Genomic DNA, 19519 nt, shown 5'->3' on the forward strand with positions numbered 1-19519 from the left:
TACAGCAGCCCACTAGATTCTTTATCAGAAAATGTTTTTTCTGATAAATAATGCTTTATTCTTCTGACATGTAATGCTTTACATTTTATTTTTTAATTTCAAATCGGTGAGTTTTATTAAAAAAACACAAGAGATAAAAAAGTTTCTAAACAAACTAAGCTTTCCAAATTAATTTTTTTTTCATGTGTTTGATAAGATTTTTCTTTAAATTTCGTTAACAAGAATGATAGGGGTAGTTTATTTCAACCCCTTCCACTCATTTTAAAAAAGTGAAAAAATTACCAGAAAGTGTGTTTTCATAAAAGTAATGCTTCCATAAAATTTCATTAGTCTATCTCTTTTCGTTTTCAAGATAAAAAATAAAAACATTATTTTTCCGCCATCTTTGTACCGCGATATCTCCCTAATGGTTGACTTTTGACCCAACGTTTATAAAGCACACTCCCCTTTATTTTGAACAAGGAATCACCCCCTGAAGTTTTTCGCATTTGTTTTGAAACACCCTGTATAATTGCATACAATGAATGACATATTTTTATATTATTTGGAACGTTTAAAATTGTTTAAAAAATTATTTGTGGCGTTTGAAAAAAGAATAGCATATTCTATTCGGAGTAATAATGACTTTTTGTGGCTCGGCTGTATGTAAAAACCACTGAAAGTGTCATTTTTACTCCTAATAAAACAATATACTATTTATATTGAGTAAACACGATTTTTAAATTGTGTATTTTCAAATTCGAAAAAAATATATTTTTTTGGAAATAGATTTCTGTGACGCTGACGCTGTTTTTTTTTCTCGATCATACGGGATTTTTAACCCTAAAAAGGCCCTTATTCCGGCGCTGAACGGCTGCTTTTTCTTCTTAGATTTAAAACACCTCGGCTTTTAAAGAAGCGTCGTGTAGCCACTTTGTTTTAATGGTCTTTATGGTTATTTTCGCGACCGTTTCCATAAAAAATAACGATCTCCCAGCGATTTTTGACACGTTACCAGGCCACTTTTTCGCATAAGCAGCCGCTTGAATGGCGTTTTAATGACATTTAACTTCATCTATCCTAGTGGGAAAACATTAATAGCCTTGGTGCGAACGGCACGTGCATTGATGATAGACGGAGCGTCGAAAAGCGTAGAAGCATTTTAAAATGCAATTCACTATAATTTTGATGAAAAGTTAGTTTTCAAGAAATTCGTCTTTTTTGAGTTAGAATTGAAAAGAATTGAAAATACCTTGAAAATATCTACATGTAAATTGTAAATCACAGCAACCTTATAGATCTATTGTGTCCCTCTTTCTTGAGTTATACAGCCTCAGAGCTTTGACAAAGGTTTTACAGAGGTTAGTTCTCCATCTCCGATATCAGTCGTACCAAATTTTATTGGACGACTGGTTGTCGTTTCGGCGCACTCAGTGACGAGGTGTTCTGGTGTTTCCTCATTTTCCCCACGGAATCTGCATTCGCCGTTGTTTCTTAGCTTCAATCATGGCTGGGAAACTTAAATGGAAATGACAGTTCATTAAAAATAGTTTTTCCTCCAAGATGCAGAGGCGCAAAATATTAAAACTGTCAATATTAACAATGCAAATGTCAATATCTGACAATAATAAAATTTGATTTTTAACTGTCACTCAGAGACGCTTTATGTTGTGATTTTACGGTTTGATTTCGTTTTGATTTGTCGAATTATTGTAAAATGAAATTCCTTCAGATTTTTTGCCAGTATTCTGTTTTAGACAATGTTTTTTTAAAAATGGTGGGACAATTTGTGTTTTGTACTAACTCTTAATTATTTTTTATCATGGAGTTTAATTGTTGTACACCTGGTTTCCGAAGGATACAATGGTAAGTAAATTAAACATATCTACTTACAGTTATAGATTTTTTAAATTAGTACTGCTAATAAATGCTACTTGCAGAGCAGTTTTTTAATTTTTTTTACGGTGCATGTAAGGAATTAAGGACGCGCGTTTTATATTAGCATGATCAGCAGATGATTACATCTGATTTAATTTTGTTTTATTATTTCAGGTCCCAAACGGAAACAAACTGGGAATCTTGCCCACACCAAAATTATATACCTAGCCGTTTCCAATTCACTTCAAAGGGAGGAAAATTATGTAAAACTGCCTGCTATTTGCTGAAAACCGCCAAAGATTAAATTATAACTGTAACAACTTAATATATACTATTTCTAGTATTTTTAATATATTTTTTAATTAATATCCGACATATAAGAACACTTTGTATGCTTTTAATTCAGTTGATTTATCGTTTATAATATGTTAAATTGTAGTTGTATATTAACTAAAACAACCCCCCTTCCCCGCACCCCTCTCTTCCAATAGTATTTCTTCCTCCATCTACCAGAGGCGCCCTTGTATAATAAAATTGAAATGTATTATAAGTTGCCTATCTATTTAATAGTATAAGTCTTTTATCTATGGCTTCAATCTAATGTGAAAAGCCCAACAAATCAGCAAAATTTGAAATGTGTTAATTGAAACGTCAAACAGAACTGTCAAAATGGAGGTTTATAACGTTAGTTTTGTCTCTAATGCATGAATACATGGATATCATTATACTCCTTTCGTAATCTGTTTAATCGAAGCTAGAAACACATATAAAATTGAGAAACATCAACAGTAGATAGGACAAGAAAACTTTAATTTTTTTAGTCCATTATTCTGTTTTATAAAATGTTTATGATATTTAGCATAAAATAAAATAATATCACTGTTACATCTTAGAATATGATTGCTATAGGTATCTGATTTTTGCGAAAGCACATTTAACCGAATTTTCCGTCCATTGAAACAGCTCTAGCGAGATTGGTGGGCAAATATTTGCCCACGTACTCGGTAGAGATCCAATGGCGAAAAAATCCAATGTAAATATAACTGTACAACGTCCGCGAAGAGATGTACCACCAGTTACTGGTACTATAAACCTATTGGTTTAGCGTTTGTACATCGCACAGTTGAGCCTGTTTGCCTTCATTATGTGTTTTCGATGGTTTTTATGTATTTTGATTCACGCGGGTGTCTTAAGCTCAGGTAGTATCAATATTAGACTCTAAAAATCTTCGATTTTTTGTCTATTTTCTAATACAACATTTTGCTGAATAGATCGTATAGGTATAATACATGATCTAGAGATCTTTGAAATAACTTTTCAAAATAAAATATATAAAATATGGACAAAAATGGGCATTTTGTCGACTTTTTTCGTGAAAATTGCCAATTTTCGTCATGTAACAGTGCAATTTTCGTCATGTTAACCAACATCAACACATTTAAACTATATCTAATAACAATAAAAATAAATAGCAAACCAAGAAATGAGATTTTGCTACAGGCGTTCGACATATCGACCGTCTTCTGTTATGGAAAGACGGGGCAGTTTTTGAACATTTCTCGCGGAATTTATTAACTCAGTGGGGGTGAAAGATACCCTCTCATAACTGCTAAGTATTTTTAATTCTTGTCTAGATTATACAGAAGAATAAGGAGCCTTTATTCTTCCGCAAATATATTCATAGGATTAGATCCATGGGCACTAAGTCAGGCGGCCTCAACGGCCAACGGCTGGGATGTTGGTTAGCTATTCAAATGTTCTTGAAATTGGCTGCAAAAATTTGCTGATAACTTCAGTGTTCAGAGGCGGGTGCGTCGTCTTGCTGGAAAAATATGTTTTCGAGTTCCATTAAGGGTAAATTATCAATAAGGGGTCCAAAGCCTACTAGTTAAAAGTGGCGAACTTTTAAAAATTCTGTATTTCGAAGGGGATTATAACAAAATATCAAGTGTGGTATATTTTTGGAAAGGTAATTTTAAATTCTTTTCAGTTAATTAAAAATATAGAGGGTGTCCCAAGTAAAAAATTAATTTTTCTGTTGATAACTCTTAAATTATTAATTTAAAAAAAAATTATACTTAAACCATTAAATTCTACGTAAAAAGGTGCTTTGGAAATGTTTTTATAGAAATACAAAATTTTCCATAGCAAAAAAGTTACAGCGATTTGTTAAAAATGCATATTTTTGAAAAACACCCCGTAACTCCGAAACCGTAACAGATATTGATGTGCGGTTTTCACCATCATGTTTTTGATGAAAATTGAGCTCCAGACACCGATATTAGTTTTCGTCTATCTCCTATAGAAAAGGGTGTTTCCATTTAAAAGCGTCGAATTTGACCCACCCTGTACATGTGTCTTACGAGAACCGTAATGGATATAGGAGACGTTTAAACTATCATCAAAAATAGCTCAAAAACAAGGGTCCAAAAAATTAATTTTCTCACAAAACCAAGATACCTAAACCTTCAAAAATGTATATATTCTAAATCTACATACATAAAATTTATTATCTAGGCAGAAATTTTCAGAATTTTAAAACAACGTTTACTATGTTTCTAAAACTTTTGAAAATGTGTACAAAATATTATATAGCGATGAAAATTGCCATTTTCGTCATGTCATCGATTTTGTTAAAATTGCTGATATTTACTAATTAAAAGGTGTAGAATAACGTCCTCTCTATTAAAACATTACCAATTACCAAGGGCGTAGATAAGGGGGGGGGTACTGGGGGACAGTACCCCCCCCTGACGCTTGACGAGATACGAGAATTGAAATAATCATTGACTATGAAAGGATTTTTTTTAATTAATATCCGACATATAAGAACACTTTGTATGCTTTTAATTATGTTGATTTATCGTTTATAATATGTTCGACCTAATTAAAAGCACACACAAAGTGTTCTTATTGCCAGGACAGATTAGTGGGGTTAACTCTAATCAATATCCATAAAGATATTGAAATAAATGTTGATGCTGTTATTGATAGGTTTTCCAAACAGCGTACTAGAAAACTTGATTTTGTTTTGTAGTTTTATTTATAGTTTATAGTTTTTATAGTTTTTTTTTGATAGTTTAGAGTTTTTTATTTTTAGTTTATAGAAAATTAACTAATAAACGTCGTTGTTTCATTTTTGTTTATGTTATTTACAAATCTATATTTTAATTTTTGTGTTATGTTTTTATATCTTTTTGAAGACAAAAAAATTCCGACGGTGATTTTTTTTGCGACTTACTCATAGTACCACCCCCATAGCATACACCTATCTACGCCCCTGCCAATTACTAAACAAAAAACTTGTACCCTATAAAATTTCATGCTCTATCTGAGAAAGAGTGCAATTTAATGTTATTGCATCTAAAACCTTTAGTGTTTTTTTTCCGGTTAATCTGCTCATCGGACCTTTCCCTATAATTCATTTCGGAAAAAAATATATCGGGTTGCGTGTGCTTACTGATCTGTGGCGCACACCGTATTAATAAAGGGAGCACTTTACACTCCGTAAAGTACAGATTTAATCGGCAGGTATCACGTGTCACTTGTAAATCTTTCCAATGTGTACGTGAGTAAAAAAAAATTAACAGTTTTAATGGATAAAAATCAACAGTCAACAAACACATTTCAAGAATGTAGCCAAATTGTTGAAAAAACAAAAAAAAATTGAAAGCCTACTTCAAGATATTAAATATAAATATTTTTTTCCTTGATATCCGTTTAGAGAGAGACCGATTTAAATAAACTATTTTTATTAGTTTAATTATGGGCGATTTTTGTTAATTTATAATCAAACAAATTGGAGTTGGGTATTAGGTTAAAAACCGATAATTGCCATCGATATGTGAATTTGTGAATACTAATAAGCTCTGGGGAATTAAACGGATATTTGACGGTGTTTTATGGTAACGATATGGTTATAATGAGGCTCTTCTAACTATTTTCTGAGAAAATTACTGGAAATTTAAATACTAATAATGGTGTTAAGTGGGTGATATTTTTTAAAATATTTGTAATTAAGAATTAACAGAATTCCGACAGTATATCCTATTAAATACACACTGGAAAATATCTTTTAAGACAGTATTCCGTTCCTTATCTTGGTTATGATTTTGTGTCCCTTTTTTATATTTTGCCAGAAATTTTTGTTATTAAGGTTGTGACCTTGTAGCACACTCTGTAGCTACGAAACAAAGCAGAATCGGACCTATATTGATATGAAAAATAAATCTTAAACAAAAAAGTAAATCTTAAAAAAAAATTTTACGTGAAGAATCTCCCCACGAGAGATGGCACGTGTTTTTTGAAACACCCTGTATATTTTGTGACGCCCTGTTTGATAATAACGATACAAAGTACAGAGATTTATATGATCTTGCAGTAAACTGGAAATAAATTAGGTTATTAGACCTAAAATATTTATAATAAACACTTTAAACGTGTTTAATCGATGATTTATACTAAGTATTTTCGAAACTAGTTAACCAGTGAGCAAATTAATCGGTACATTTCCACTATCAACTTAACTTTAATTAGAAGAAATATCAACTGATTTTTTCTCCATTTTTGTATAATTAGACACACAGTTATGTTAATCTAAAATGAAGACATAAATATAATTTCAACGTTTTTTTAACGTCGTTTCGACTTAATATTTATTGTTATTATACAGCATTTTCTTGATACAATCAATGGAAATCGAATTTAAACAGAGAAAAAATCGAATAATTCACTTGAAATTGTTTTTAACAGTATACCTACATGTTTGAATTACCAAATCATGAATATTTAGAGAGCTTACTGGGTTTTGTATGGAAGAATTTGAGATATTTTAAATATTTTTTTTTAGTATTTTAATAAAGCACGCTTTTAGATGTTTCAAAAAACTTTTAATAAGAGTAACTTTAACTCTACATATATGTTTCGGCTTGTTAGGCCTTTTTCAAGAGTTTTTTAAGAACTAATCGTCTAACTACACTGTAACTATAAATATATTTGCTATGGGGGTGGGTTCAGAGAGTTTACAATAGGGGTAATAAAAAATGTGTTTAGAAATCCTTGTTGGTCGTTAATATTATTTTCGTTTTTAACAGATTTTAGTATTTCTAACTGTTCAATGTAATTTAAGCGTCTACCTTTTGTTTCTCTGTGTAGTAACTTAATTGAGTTTTCATTAATTTTGTGATTATTTACTATACAATGAGTTGCAAGACCAGAACTATGCTGGAGATTATTAATAGACTTTACATGTTCTTTAATCCTTATATCTAAATTTCTACCTGTTTGGCCTATGTACACGGCATCACAATCATTGCAATCCACCCTATATACACCCGACTTATTTTTGACATTAGTTTTGTCTTTATTATTTAATAAAATTTGACCTAAATTTCTTTTATTTACGTTAATAGTTTTACATCCTATTTTATTAAGATTATTTGATATTTTGTTAGTTAAATTAGGAATGTAGTTTAAAAGTCGATAATTCGTTAGTCGTTATTGTCTTTAAAATTAGCGGAATAAAAATTTTTCATTAATATTTTCTTTTGTTTTTTCTTTAGCATATTATCAATAAGGGAATACTTATATCCATTGTTGATGGCGATTTGTTTAATAATATTTAACTCTTTTTTAAAATTCTCTGGGCTCAGTGGAAACATTACTAATCTATGAATTAAACTATGAAAGGGTGACATTTTGATTTGCCAGGATTGGTTGATTGACTATGTATTACAGTGTCTGTGGTAGTGGGTTTTCTGTAAATATCAAATTGTAATCTATTAGACTGTTTTATAATTGTAACATCAAGAAAATTGATGGTATTAATACCTTTTTCAATAGTAAATTGTATTCTCGGGTTAATTGAATTTAATAATGTTAAAAAACTGTTTAAATTTCTCTCGGTGCCTGACCAAATACAAAAAATGTCATCTACATATCTTGCCCAATAATTTATTTTTGATATTAAACTACTCTTGTTTTTAAATAGCTTCTTTTCAAAATCTGCCATAAATATTTCTGCGAATAACGGTGAAATTGGGGAACCCATCGGTAACCCATCTTTCTGTTTAAATATTTCATTGTTATACTGAAAATAGTTTTGTTCTAAACAAGTTTCAATTATTGTTATTAAATCTGATTTTACTATTATATTAAGATTAGATTTATCAATTAGTTCATAAATAATAGAGGACAATTCATGGGTTGGGATAGAAGTGAACAGGCTTTTGACATCGAAAGAAACGAGTGTTGCATTATGTGGAACTTCAATATTTTTCAAATTATCTAGCAACTCAAAAGAATTCTTTATGGCAAATTTTGATTGAAAATTGATCATGGAAGGAAGTGTTTTAGCTAGTATTTGACATAATTTATAAGAGGGAGCATTTATGTACGAGACGACTGGTCTAACTGGATTATTGTCTTTATGTAATTTTAGTAAACCATAGAGTAATGGGGGTGAAGGATTCATTATTTTGGCATAGTATTCATTGTTATTAGGTAATATAGATTTGTTATTTTTTAAAATAGAAAGAATTTGTTTTTGAAAATTACATGTTGGATCAGAAATTTTAGTAAAATCTCCACTATTTAAAATATCAGCTATTTTCTTATCATATTCTGTTTTTGTAAGAATTGTTATAGTGTTGCCCTTATCGGCTTTTGTAATTATTAAATTGTTATCATTTATTTTCTTGGTTATAGACTGTATGATATTTTTCTCTTTACTGTTAGTTTTTAAATATTTGTTACAATTATTGAAATTTTCTAGTATGCGATATTTATTACATGTTGAGGCATGAGGTAAAGTCCCAACTGCGATTTCGGTGTTAACTGCTAGCAATTCTATGTCTTTTTTGTTAAAAACAGCTGGGGAATATTTTAATCCTTTTTCCAATATTGAAATTTCATCATTTGAACAAGTAATATTTGATAAATTAATAAGTGTAGGGTGAAATGCAAAAAGACTGTTATTTTGTGTACTTACCACCTTGTTAACATTGTCACAATTGTTGGATTTAATAAGTTTATTAAGTTTCTTTAATTGTGTGTTATACAAAAAAAAATATATAATATTATATATTTTTTTTTGTTGGTCAATGTTCAACATTTTACTTAAGGTACTTTTTTTATTTCGAAAATCAAGTAATATAATTGCAGCTCTCTGGAGTTTATAAATTGATAAGCACATTCATATACAGGGTATTCTCAGAAAAATATTTGCATTTATTTGAATACAGGGTGCGTCTCAAAAGTGGCGCACCCCTATAACTTTTTTATTTTTTTAGATAAAAAAACGAGATTTGGTATGTTACTATTCAATTGTTTCGGTCACTTCCTGTTTCACCGGAAATGACTAAAACTTTTAATTTTTAAATGACATTCTCGGTATTTTTGACTTTATTCGATAGAAAATGACTGAATAGAATGACATATCATACGTCAACTTTTGACATTTTCGAATATGGTTTATTTGAAATTGTAAAATGTGGTTCATAACGACAATTTGACTCGAAATACCAAGTGTGTGGTACCAAATAATTCGTAAAAAAATGCTTTTTTCCAAATGTGCTAATGAGCCATCCTCGTTTCATTCGAAAAAATTGAGATATGATTAAAAATACGGCCAGGACAAGACACTAAACACATTAGACAATCAAATTCATTTTCCAAGACTCCTTGATTATTAAAATTAGTGTTTTTAGCACAGCCATGGCACTCTAGATTGAAATTTAAAATACAATTTTGTTTTAAGCGAAAATGTCAAAAGCTGACATATGATATGTCATTCTATTCAGAGTGTTATTATCTATCGAATAAAGTAAAAAAAAAAAAATACCGAGGGTGCCATTTAAAAATCAAAAGTTGTAATTATTTCCGGTAAAACAGGAAGTGGCCGAATAGAATTGAATACGTCAATCAATCCTAATTTATGTCATATATTAAATACCAAATAGAAAAATAAAAAAAGGTATAGGGATCAGCCACTTTTGAGACGCACCCGGTATATAGGTCTTCAAACCTTTTGTCTTATTATCCAGCTTGAAATTTGCCATACATTATAATATGTGTTATAAGTATATAATTCTTTCTCTTTACAAGCACTGACTAACGGTGAGAGCATTCGTTCACCAAATACCGCCTATTGTTCGCGGCCAAAATGGGCCTCTCGCAGAATAAGCAGCTAGCTGAAAGGTGTTAATTAGAAAATTTAAAAATCGTTAATTGGTAGACGCCACGTACCGAGTGGAGAACTTTTCAGATTTAATGATCAAGACCCGTTAAGTAGAGAAGTACCTAATATGATATGGTTATTTGCCATCCTAATTTTGTATCTTTGAGCTTAGGCTACAGAGTAGTACAGAACGGTATTATGTATTATAGGGTTGATTTAGACAGATCGAATATATAGATTTTTGTTAACTTATATCCCAAATATCACCTTTTAAAATGTTCAATTGATAATTTTATCAATGCTTATTCGAGATTGTTTTTGTGAATTTTACATTATGTTATTACTAGCGTGTACCAGCGACTTCGTTCGCGTCGAATTAATCATTTGTAATGGTGATGATAAAGCAAAGCAAGAATTTCCATTAACATACAAACTGGATAAAATTTTCTCACATTTATGTCAGCATGAGAAAAAACAATATGGCGATATTATTATATAACTTGGTAATATTTGAGCGGTAGATTCATCTCGTTGGAATTTGACTTTTGAAAAATCCGTTTGCCAAAAATAAGCTTTTTACATCAAGCAGTTTAAGCAGAATCGTGGTTAAGAAATTACCCAACTTTTTGGAACACCTTGTATGATTTTTTAAAAAATTTCAAAATATGTAAAAAAAACAAATAAATTATGCTTGTCCAAGCGTTTTCCCGAAAGACTAACCGTTTTTTAAATAACAAATATTGTAATATTTGAGGGGAGTTTTCACCCTCTTAGAATTTGAGATTCGAGAAACCCCTCCTTATCGAACCTCTACACCCCACAGTCAATCCGTTTGCCAAAAATCAGCTTTAAACGTCAAGCAGTTTAAGCAGAATCGTGATTACTCAATGGTCATATTTTATGAAACACCCTGTAAAAATTTATAAAAAACCTTAGAATTCGAGTTTCGAAAAATCCCTTCTTACCGAACCTCTACACCCTAAAGTCAATCTGTTTTCCAAAAATCAGCTTTTTACGTCAAACGCTTTAAGCAGGATCGTGATTAATCAATGACCAGATTTTTCGAAACACCCTGTATACATTTTTAAAAAATCTTAAAATATGTAAAAAAAACAAAATAAAATATACGTGTTTAAGCGTTTTTCGGAAAAGTTGACCGTTTTTAAATAAAAATATTGTAATATTTGAGGGGTGGTTTCACCCTCTTGGAACTGGAATTTCTAAAAATCCCTTCTTATCGAACCTCTACACCCTAGAATCAACCTGTATGCCAAAATTGAGGTTCTTACGTTGAGTGGTTTGAGCAGGATCGTGATTAATCAGTAAGATAGAAGAACAGATCAAAATATGTAACAAAACAAATAAATTATGCTTGTCCAAGCGTTTTCCCGAAAGACGTTTTCACCCTCTTGGAATGTGAGATTCGAGAAACCCCTCCTTATCGAACCTCTACACCCCACAATCAATCCGTTTACCAAAAATCAGCTTTAAACGTCAAGCAGTTTAAGCAGAATCGTGATTACTTAATGGTCATATTTTATGAAACACCCTGTAAAAGTTTATAAAAAATCTTAAAATATGTAAAACAACAAAATAAAATATACGTGTTTAAGCGTTTTTTCGGAAACTTGACCGTTTTTTAAATAAAAAATATTGTAATATTTGAGGGGTGGTTTCACCCTCTTGGAACTGGAATTTCTAAAAATCCCTTCTTATCGAACCTCTACACCCTAGAATCAACCTGTATGCCAAAATTGAGGTTCTTACGTTGAGTGGTTTGAGCAGGATCGTGATTAATCAGTAAAATAGAAGAACAGATCAAAATATGTAAAAAAACAAATAAATTATGCTTGTCCAAGCGTTTTCCCGAAAGACGTTTTCACCCTCTTGGAATTTGAGATTCGAGAAACCCCTCCTTATCGAACCTCTACACCCCACAGTCATTCCGTTTACCAAAAATCAGCTTTAAACGTCAAGCAGTTTAAGCAGAATCGTAATTACTCCATGGTCATATTTTATGAAACACCCTGTAAAAATTAATAAAAAATCTTAAAATATGTAAAACAACAAAATAAAATATAGGTGTTTAAGCGTTTTTTCGGAAACCTGACCGTTTTTTAATTAAAAGATATTGTAATATTTGAGGGGTGGTTTCACCCTCTTGGAACTGGAATTTCGAAAAATCCCTTCTTATCGAACCTCTACACCCTAGAATCAACCTGTATGCCAAAATTGAGCTTCTTACGTTGAGTGGTTTGAGCAGGATCGTGATTAATCAGTATGTCAGTCACTTAAGGATTTTATATATTAGTATAGATTATCACAAAAAATGTTAGAAATAGATATAGGTTAGTATAATAGAAGAATTATGAGATATGAAAGTAGTTTTCAAAAATGTAATAATCTACCGGGTGGTAATAATAAACTGTTCCATTTAAAATAAAGATGATGCTACTACTTTTTAAATACTGAGGCAACATTGTAATGCTGAAAATATTTTACATAGATGGAGCAGGTGTCTTTATGTAAAAATCCAAATTTTTAAAAACATTTTTTCATCGGTTCTCCAAAAACGTTTAACGTGCCATCGTCATGAATTTGTAAAATATTACAAATAACACAACGAAAATATTATATTTACTCAAAAATTCGCTTATGTATGCTTTTATATTTTGATGAAAAGCTTCCTAGTTTCACTAAACGGTCTTTCGATATTAATCGTTGACGACAAATTGACAAATTAGCCATTTTCTAGATTTATACAGCCCGTCTCCGAAATCTGAAAAATATTTACCGAATTATAATAAATCTACGGCTGATGCTAAGCAAAAATTTATTGGCCACTTAACTCTAAAATTTATTAGCTATGGCTAGATTATAAATATCTTTTTAATACCTATAACCCCGTATAATTATTGCTATAGTTAAAAAAATAAACCCAACAGTAGGTTTTGTGCAATAAATATTTCTTGAGATCTAATTTCTTTTTTTATTATTTTACATAAAACACAGTACCTATACTAAAGAAAATTTTGAAATTATTTTGGTTTAATATTTTGTCAATTATCTACAAAATAAAGTGCTATGAGACTATATTTTTTATGATTTACTTAATTCAAATGTATAGTTTTCAGATTTTTTCTATACTTGTAGTATAAGACGGTATTAGTTGCCAAATTTCATAGTTCTAGGTCAACGGAAAACACCCTATAAATTCTGATTTCCTTGAGACTCTCGAAATATACGTTTTTTGTGACATAAATGATTTTTTTTTAAGTTAACTTAGAAGTTTGATTTTTTCACAGCTTCAAGAGACAGACAGACAGGCAGGCAGACAGACAGACAGACAGACAGACAGACAGACAGACAGACAGACAGACAGACAGACAGACAGACAGACAGACGAGACGAACAGACAGACAGACGAACAGACAGACAGACAGACAGACAGACAGACAGAACGAACGAACGAACGAGACAGACGAACAGACAGACAGACGAACAGACAGACGACAGACAGACGACGAACAGACAGACGAACGAACAGACAGGCAGACAGACAGACAGACAGACAGACAGACGAACAGACAGACGACAGACAGACAGACAGACAGACAGACAGACAGACAGACAGACAGACAGACAGACAGACAGACAGACAGACAGACAGACAGACAGACAGACAGACAGACAGACAGACAGACAGACAGACGGATAACGAAGTGATCTTATAAGATTTCCGTTTTGTCGTTTTGAGGTACGGAATTCTAAAAAATAGATTTCTAAAAAGAAGATTCTAAAAAATAAATTTCTATTTTATGTCTGGCTTTCTTCTGGATTTTTATCTGTGACATTTGACGTTACTAATATTTAAATGCCGTTTTAAAATTATCTCGCTGTTTTTTTTGTTTAAATTATATCTGTAATTTCTCGGAATTTAACATAATAGTTGTGATTATATAGTAGAATGCCTATATTTTCTATTAGTGAAATCATTTAAATAATATATTCCAGCTGATTTATTGCTGTCGATAATTTGAAAAATGCAGTCTCATAAAAGTCGACTTTCTTATAAATATATTATATGTATGTATACTTATAGGAAAAAATATATTTTCGAATGTTTTGGTACGCAATTACAAACACACAAAGCGGATAAGAATATTACCAGTTATGTTCTATATCTAAAGCTCTTTCTACACGTATAGTTTTACCTGTCAGTCTTACATGTTCAGTTCAGTTACAAAACGTAGCATTGTATGTACATACATCTTTGAATAAAAAAATTAAGGAAGGAGAGTATAATGCTATCCATGTATTCATGGTAGAAGAAGATGGGGTCCTAGGGTGGGGATACTTGACAGTTCTGATTGATTATTCATTTGACACGTTTGCATTTGATTTGAAATTTTCTGGATTTGTCAGTCTTTACTGAGCTTGTTTTATGTTATTTATTATTTATTCTACAACTGGTAGTTATTTAGAGGTAGTAAATCTAGAAGGAAATTGTGGCAGAAGTTAAATTAACAGAGACACTATTGGGATTTATCGAAAAAAGACTGTAAAATAGTTGGTTGTGTAGCGTGCGGTAGATCTCGGTCAAAAATCGAGGGAAATAATGGAATAACTTTTTGCTGGCAGGTGACTATATAATATACATATGTACATATGTGTAGTAAACCGATCATTTACGAAATTCACTTAAAATTAACTAATTATATATTTTTTCCTGCATTTTTTCTTTTATTTTCTACTTGTCAGAGATTTGGATGTCAAAGAATTTAGATACGTCAATTTGACTTACCTGCTTCAGTAGCGTATTCGATGTTTATGTTAATAAATAATTATTATGACTATATTTTTAAAACAATTTTAATAACTACCAACATTTATTGACAACATAAAATAAAACAACAAATTATTGAATCTACCCTACATCATTCAGATACTGTCATTTTTAGGTTGAATTCTAGATCTTTTCTGACAACCCTCGTATATTGATTGACAATAATTGCTTCGCGTAATTTATCACACCCAGTATATTTTAAGGTCAACGAATATTGTTAATGAATTCTGTTAACTTTGAAAAATGTGATTTTTTTACCAAAAATGGGCTGATTATAAAAAATCGAAGAGTGAGATTGGCAGAACTGTTTATATTGGCAATTATTCACTCGTATAAGGTATAATTTTATCAATAAATTGTCCGATAAATGCATAGTCGACGCCTCTTTTCAAAAGTGAAGCGTGTTTTCATGTCAGTCAGCTGAAGACTTTCTCTGAAGATTCTGAGACAGTTTAGGCACTTTTAATCCATTAAAGGCTTGTTTTTTTTTATTATACCGGGTGGTACATCGCGTTATTGAAAACATAAGAAATTCCATGCAAATTTTAAACTGTCAAAATATTGGCTCCCCTGTCCAGTTTACAGCATAGTCTTAAATAGATTTTTTAAAGGTCTGATGCGTATGCCAAATACATACCGGGTGTTGCATCGTCGGACGGGACATAAGAAATCCCATGTAAATTTTAATGGGGTCAATTATTGGCTTCCCTAATTATTTTAGAGAATAATTCTATTTAGTTTTATGGAAGAGCACTAAAACCCATATTCAAAAGAATAACTTTAGATATTTTTGATTAGCTCGTTTACGAGTTGTCGCGGATTTCTTTTTAAATATTTCTCCTTTCTTATGGCCCTGTATTTACTTATGAGCACCAGTCATGGTAAAAGATAACTGTCAAATGAAGTTGTCATATGGTTGTCATTTCCGAAATTTACCTATTTAGTGCTTTATTATTATTGAAAACTCATTCCTACATCGGAAATCTTAAAGATGTATTTATAAATACAAATTAATATGAATTAAAGTAAAATAAAGTTATCAATTACAAGGTTAATTATAGTATTATTACAATATTCAATAACTTATTAATTTAGGTACTATTAAATTGTTAGTACTTTAGGATTTAAGATGTTCAAATATTCCTCCATCGACTGCTAGACAATAACCCAGGCGATCATAAATTTCTCTTCTTGCATTCGCTAGTTGGCAAACTGAAATTCTATTGCATTCGGGAGAAATAGCATTTTTTAACTCGTCTAGATCTGGGTATTTTTTATCCTTGTATATCCTGTTTTTTAAATGGCCCCAGAGGAAGAAATCATTTGGCGAAATATCAGGAGACCTTGCTGGCCAATTTACTGTATGATTTAGGCCAATAACGTTTCCGTTAAAACTATTGTAAATATTGACAAACAGCCAGGGTACTATGTGCCGGACAGCCATCCATTTGGTTACAAACTTCCTGATTTTCCCTAGCAGCATCATGTAAAGCAGGTAAAATTTGATTTTCGAGTAGTTCCAAATAATATTCTGCATTTAAATTTCGCGTAAGAAACAATGGCCCGATAATATTAGGGAGTTTTCGTTGCTTTAAAAAAATTCAACGGTACGGTTAACGGATACGTAACCATAACCGCTATTTTGACAGATAAAAAAACAGTTTTCGGACTTTCGGTTCATCGGTTCAGAGCTCTGGTTCGGAGCCGACATACGATACGATAACCGAAAACTGACAGCTGAGCACAGCCCTAGCCCGTAGCGTAGTGTTATGATTTTTGGTTTTTGTATTGTTGTTTGATTTGAAAGTGCTTTATATGACTTTATTGGGTATCGCTATATAGGATGGACAATTTAATTTTATTGGACTCTAGTGATGAATTGAATTTGGAGGATGCTATGCTGTTGGAAGGGTTTGAAAACAACATCGAATATCGAGCAGAACTTTATGGGGAGTTCAACCTAGAAATATTATCTGACCAAGAGTGCAAAGCTAACTTCCGCTTTGAAAAAAAAGACATTCCTCGATTAGTTGAAGCACTAAGAATTCCCAACGAGTTTAACACAGATAAAATAAATAATCAAAACATAAACAAAATAGAATGAGGTTTGGTTAGATCTGTATTTTTCAATGTTGTGTTTCTACTGCGCTAGTGCGTATGCGTACCGCTATATTAACGGCTTTGTTGTCAATTAGCGTTAACCGGAATTGCAATTTGTAAGCAACGAAAACTCCCTATTGTGTCCGAATATCCCTGCCCAAACATTAACTTTTTGTGGATATTGCGTCCTTGTTTCGACAAACCTGTGTTGGTTTTCTTTGTTCCAATATCGATAATTTTGAACATTGGGTTCATTATTTAAGGTAAACGTGCATTCGTCAGTGAAACATATGTTTTTTAAAAATTCCCTATCCGTGTGTGCTCTTTCTTTTTTTTTCTTTTCATTTTGAAGGAATAGTATATATGTCGTTTCAAAATTCGAAACGCTGTAGTGTGATCTATTCCTATTTCATCCTCAAGTTTCCTTGTGCTGATCTTTCCATCGTTCTCTTCCACGCACAATAAAACTTCCAAGTCGGTATCATTTCTTGCATCTTCTCTTTGTTCCTGCCTTGCTTCACATCTGCAGTTATTTATTAGGGTACCTTTGGTCCCAAATCTCTGGATATTCCTTGCGATTGTAGATTTTCCAGGTATCGGTCTATTCGGATACAGAGCAGCAAACATGTCCGACACCTTTTGATAACTATTTCCTTGATAATACCATTTAATCATCAATACTTTTTCTTCGGTAGTGTAATTCACGGCTAATATTTTCGATGTAGGTATGAATTTTTAATAATAATAATAAAGCACTAAATAGAAAAATTTCTGAAATGACAACTTCATTTGACAATTATCTTTTACCTTGACTGGTGCTCATAAGTAAATACAGGGCCATAAGAAAGTGTGCTGACTTTGAAGCCAGAGAAATAAACTTTACTAAAAAATGTTATTGCTTCATTAAATGTATACAGGGATATCAAAAATTACTGGTATGAACTGTATATGAGTTGTACCACAAATAACATTATTGAGTTAATAAAATTATTATTTTATTCGTGAATAAAATAGCAATAAAAATAATGTATAGATGTGGTCAAATAAATTTATGGGGAAGGAAAAAAAATAAAAAAGTTGATCTCGCCGTGACAGTGAATGACACTGCCGTGACCAGGATTCGAACCTGGGTTACTACGGCCACAACGTAGGGTCCTAACCACTAGACGATCACGGCTACTGAGACCACAGAAGCGTTTTTCTAGAATGCATATACACCGTGACTCAAATTTATATAAAATTAATTTGGTTATTTTTTTTAAATAAAACAAAAAATATAATAAATTAAGAAAAAAATACTACTTTTTTGAATATTAATTATTATTTATTTTTTCTTTGAATGCATCTTGCTGATTGAAAATAATATTTTATTTGGATTTAAAATTAAATTATTTTGCGACAAAAAAATTAATTACTACTTTATTAGGACTTTTGAATGAGAAAAATAATATTTTACCACCTTTTTCAAAAGAGGTGCTAAAATATACAGGGTAAGTAATTTTTTAAATATATTGGTATTTTTTGTTTATTTAATTTTTATATGATTCCGTATTTCTTAGGTCTAAGATTGAGAACATGGGCGCCGGACAGGGGGGGCAAGAGGGGGCATTTGCCCCCCCCTGGATCACTGAAACAATAAAAATAAAAGCTATCTTCTTACACCCATCTGTAAAAAAAATAATCATTATTATGAAATTGTTAGGTGTTACCTGTCAAATAATAAAAAATGTGGCAATTATTGGAAAAACTGGAAATCGTCCGATTACAAATTATTGAATCTACATACATCATTCAGATACTGTCATTTTTAGGTTGAATTCTAGATCTTTTCTGACAACCCTCGTATATTGATTGACAATAATTGCTTCGAGTAATTTATCACACCCAGTATATTTTAAGGTCAACGAATATTGTTAATGAATTCTGTTAAATTTGAAAAATGTGATTTTTTTTACCAAAAATGGGCTGATTATAAAAAATCGAAGAGTGAGATTGGCAGAACTGTTTATATTGGCAATTATTCACTCGTATAAGGTATAATTTTGTCAATAAATTGTCCGATAAATGCATAGTCGACGCCTCTTTTCAAAAGTGAAGCGTGTTTTCATGTCAGTCAGCTGAAGACTTTCTCTGAAGATTCTGAGACAGTTTAGGCACTTTTAATCCATTAAAGGCTTGTTTTTTTTATTATACCGGGTGGTACATCGCGTTATTGAAAACATAAGAAATTCCATGCAAATTTTAAACTGTCAAAATATTGGCTCCCCTGTGCAGTTTACAGCAAAGTCTTAAATAGATTTTTTAAAGGTCTGATGCGTATGCCAAATGCATACCGGGTGTTGCATCGTCGGACGGGACATAGGAAATCCCATGTAAATTTTAATGGGGTCAATTATTGGCTTCCTTAATTATTTTAGAGAATAATTCTGTTTAGGTTTATTGAAGAGCACTAAAACCCACATTCAAAAGAATAACTTTAGATATTTTTGATTAGCCCGTTTACGAGTTGTCGCCGATTTGTTTTTAAATATTTCTCCTTT

At 31.3% G+C, this 19519-nt stretch overlaps 1 non-coding gene across 1 annotated transcript; it reads right to left on the reverse strand.

Annotated features, from left to right (window-relative positions):
- Positions 1–18084: 18084 nt before the first annotated feature.
- Trnah-gug lies at positions 18085–18156 on the reverse strand. Its single transcript has one exon. It is a non-coding gene; the product is annotated as a tRNA-His (tRNA).
- Positions 18157–19519: the final 1363 nt, after the last annotated feature.

The sequence above is a fragment of the Sitophilus oryzae genome, unplaced genomic scaffold (genome assembly GCF_002938485.1).
Source record: "Sitophilus oryzae breed Bouriz unplaced genomic scaffold, Soryzae_2.0 scaffold_85_pilon_pilon, whole genome shotgun sequence".
NCBI classification, from domain to species: domain Eukaryota; kingdom Metazoa; phylum Arthropoda; class Insecta; order Coleoptera; family Curculionidae; genus Sitophilus; species Sitophilus oryzae.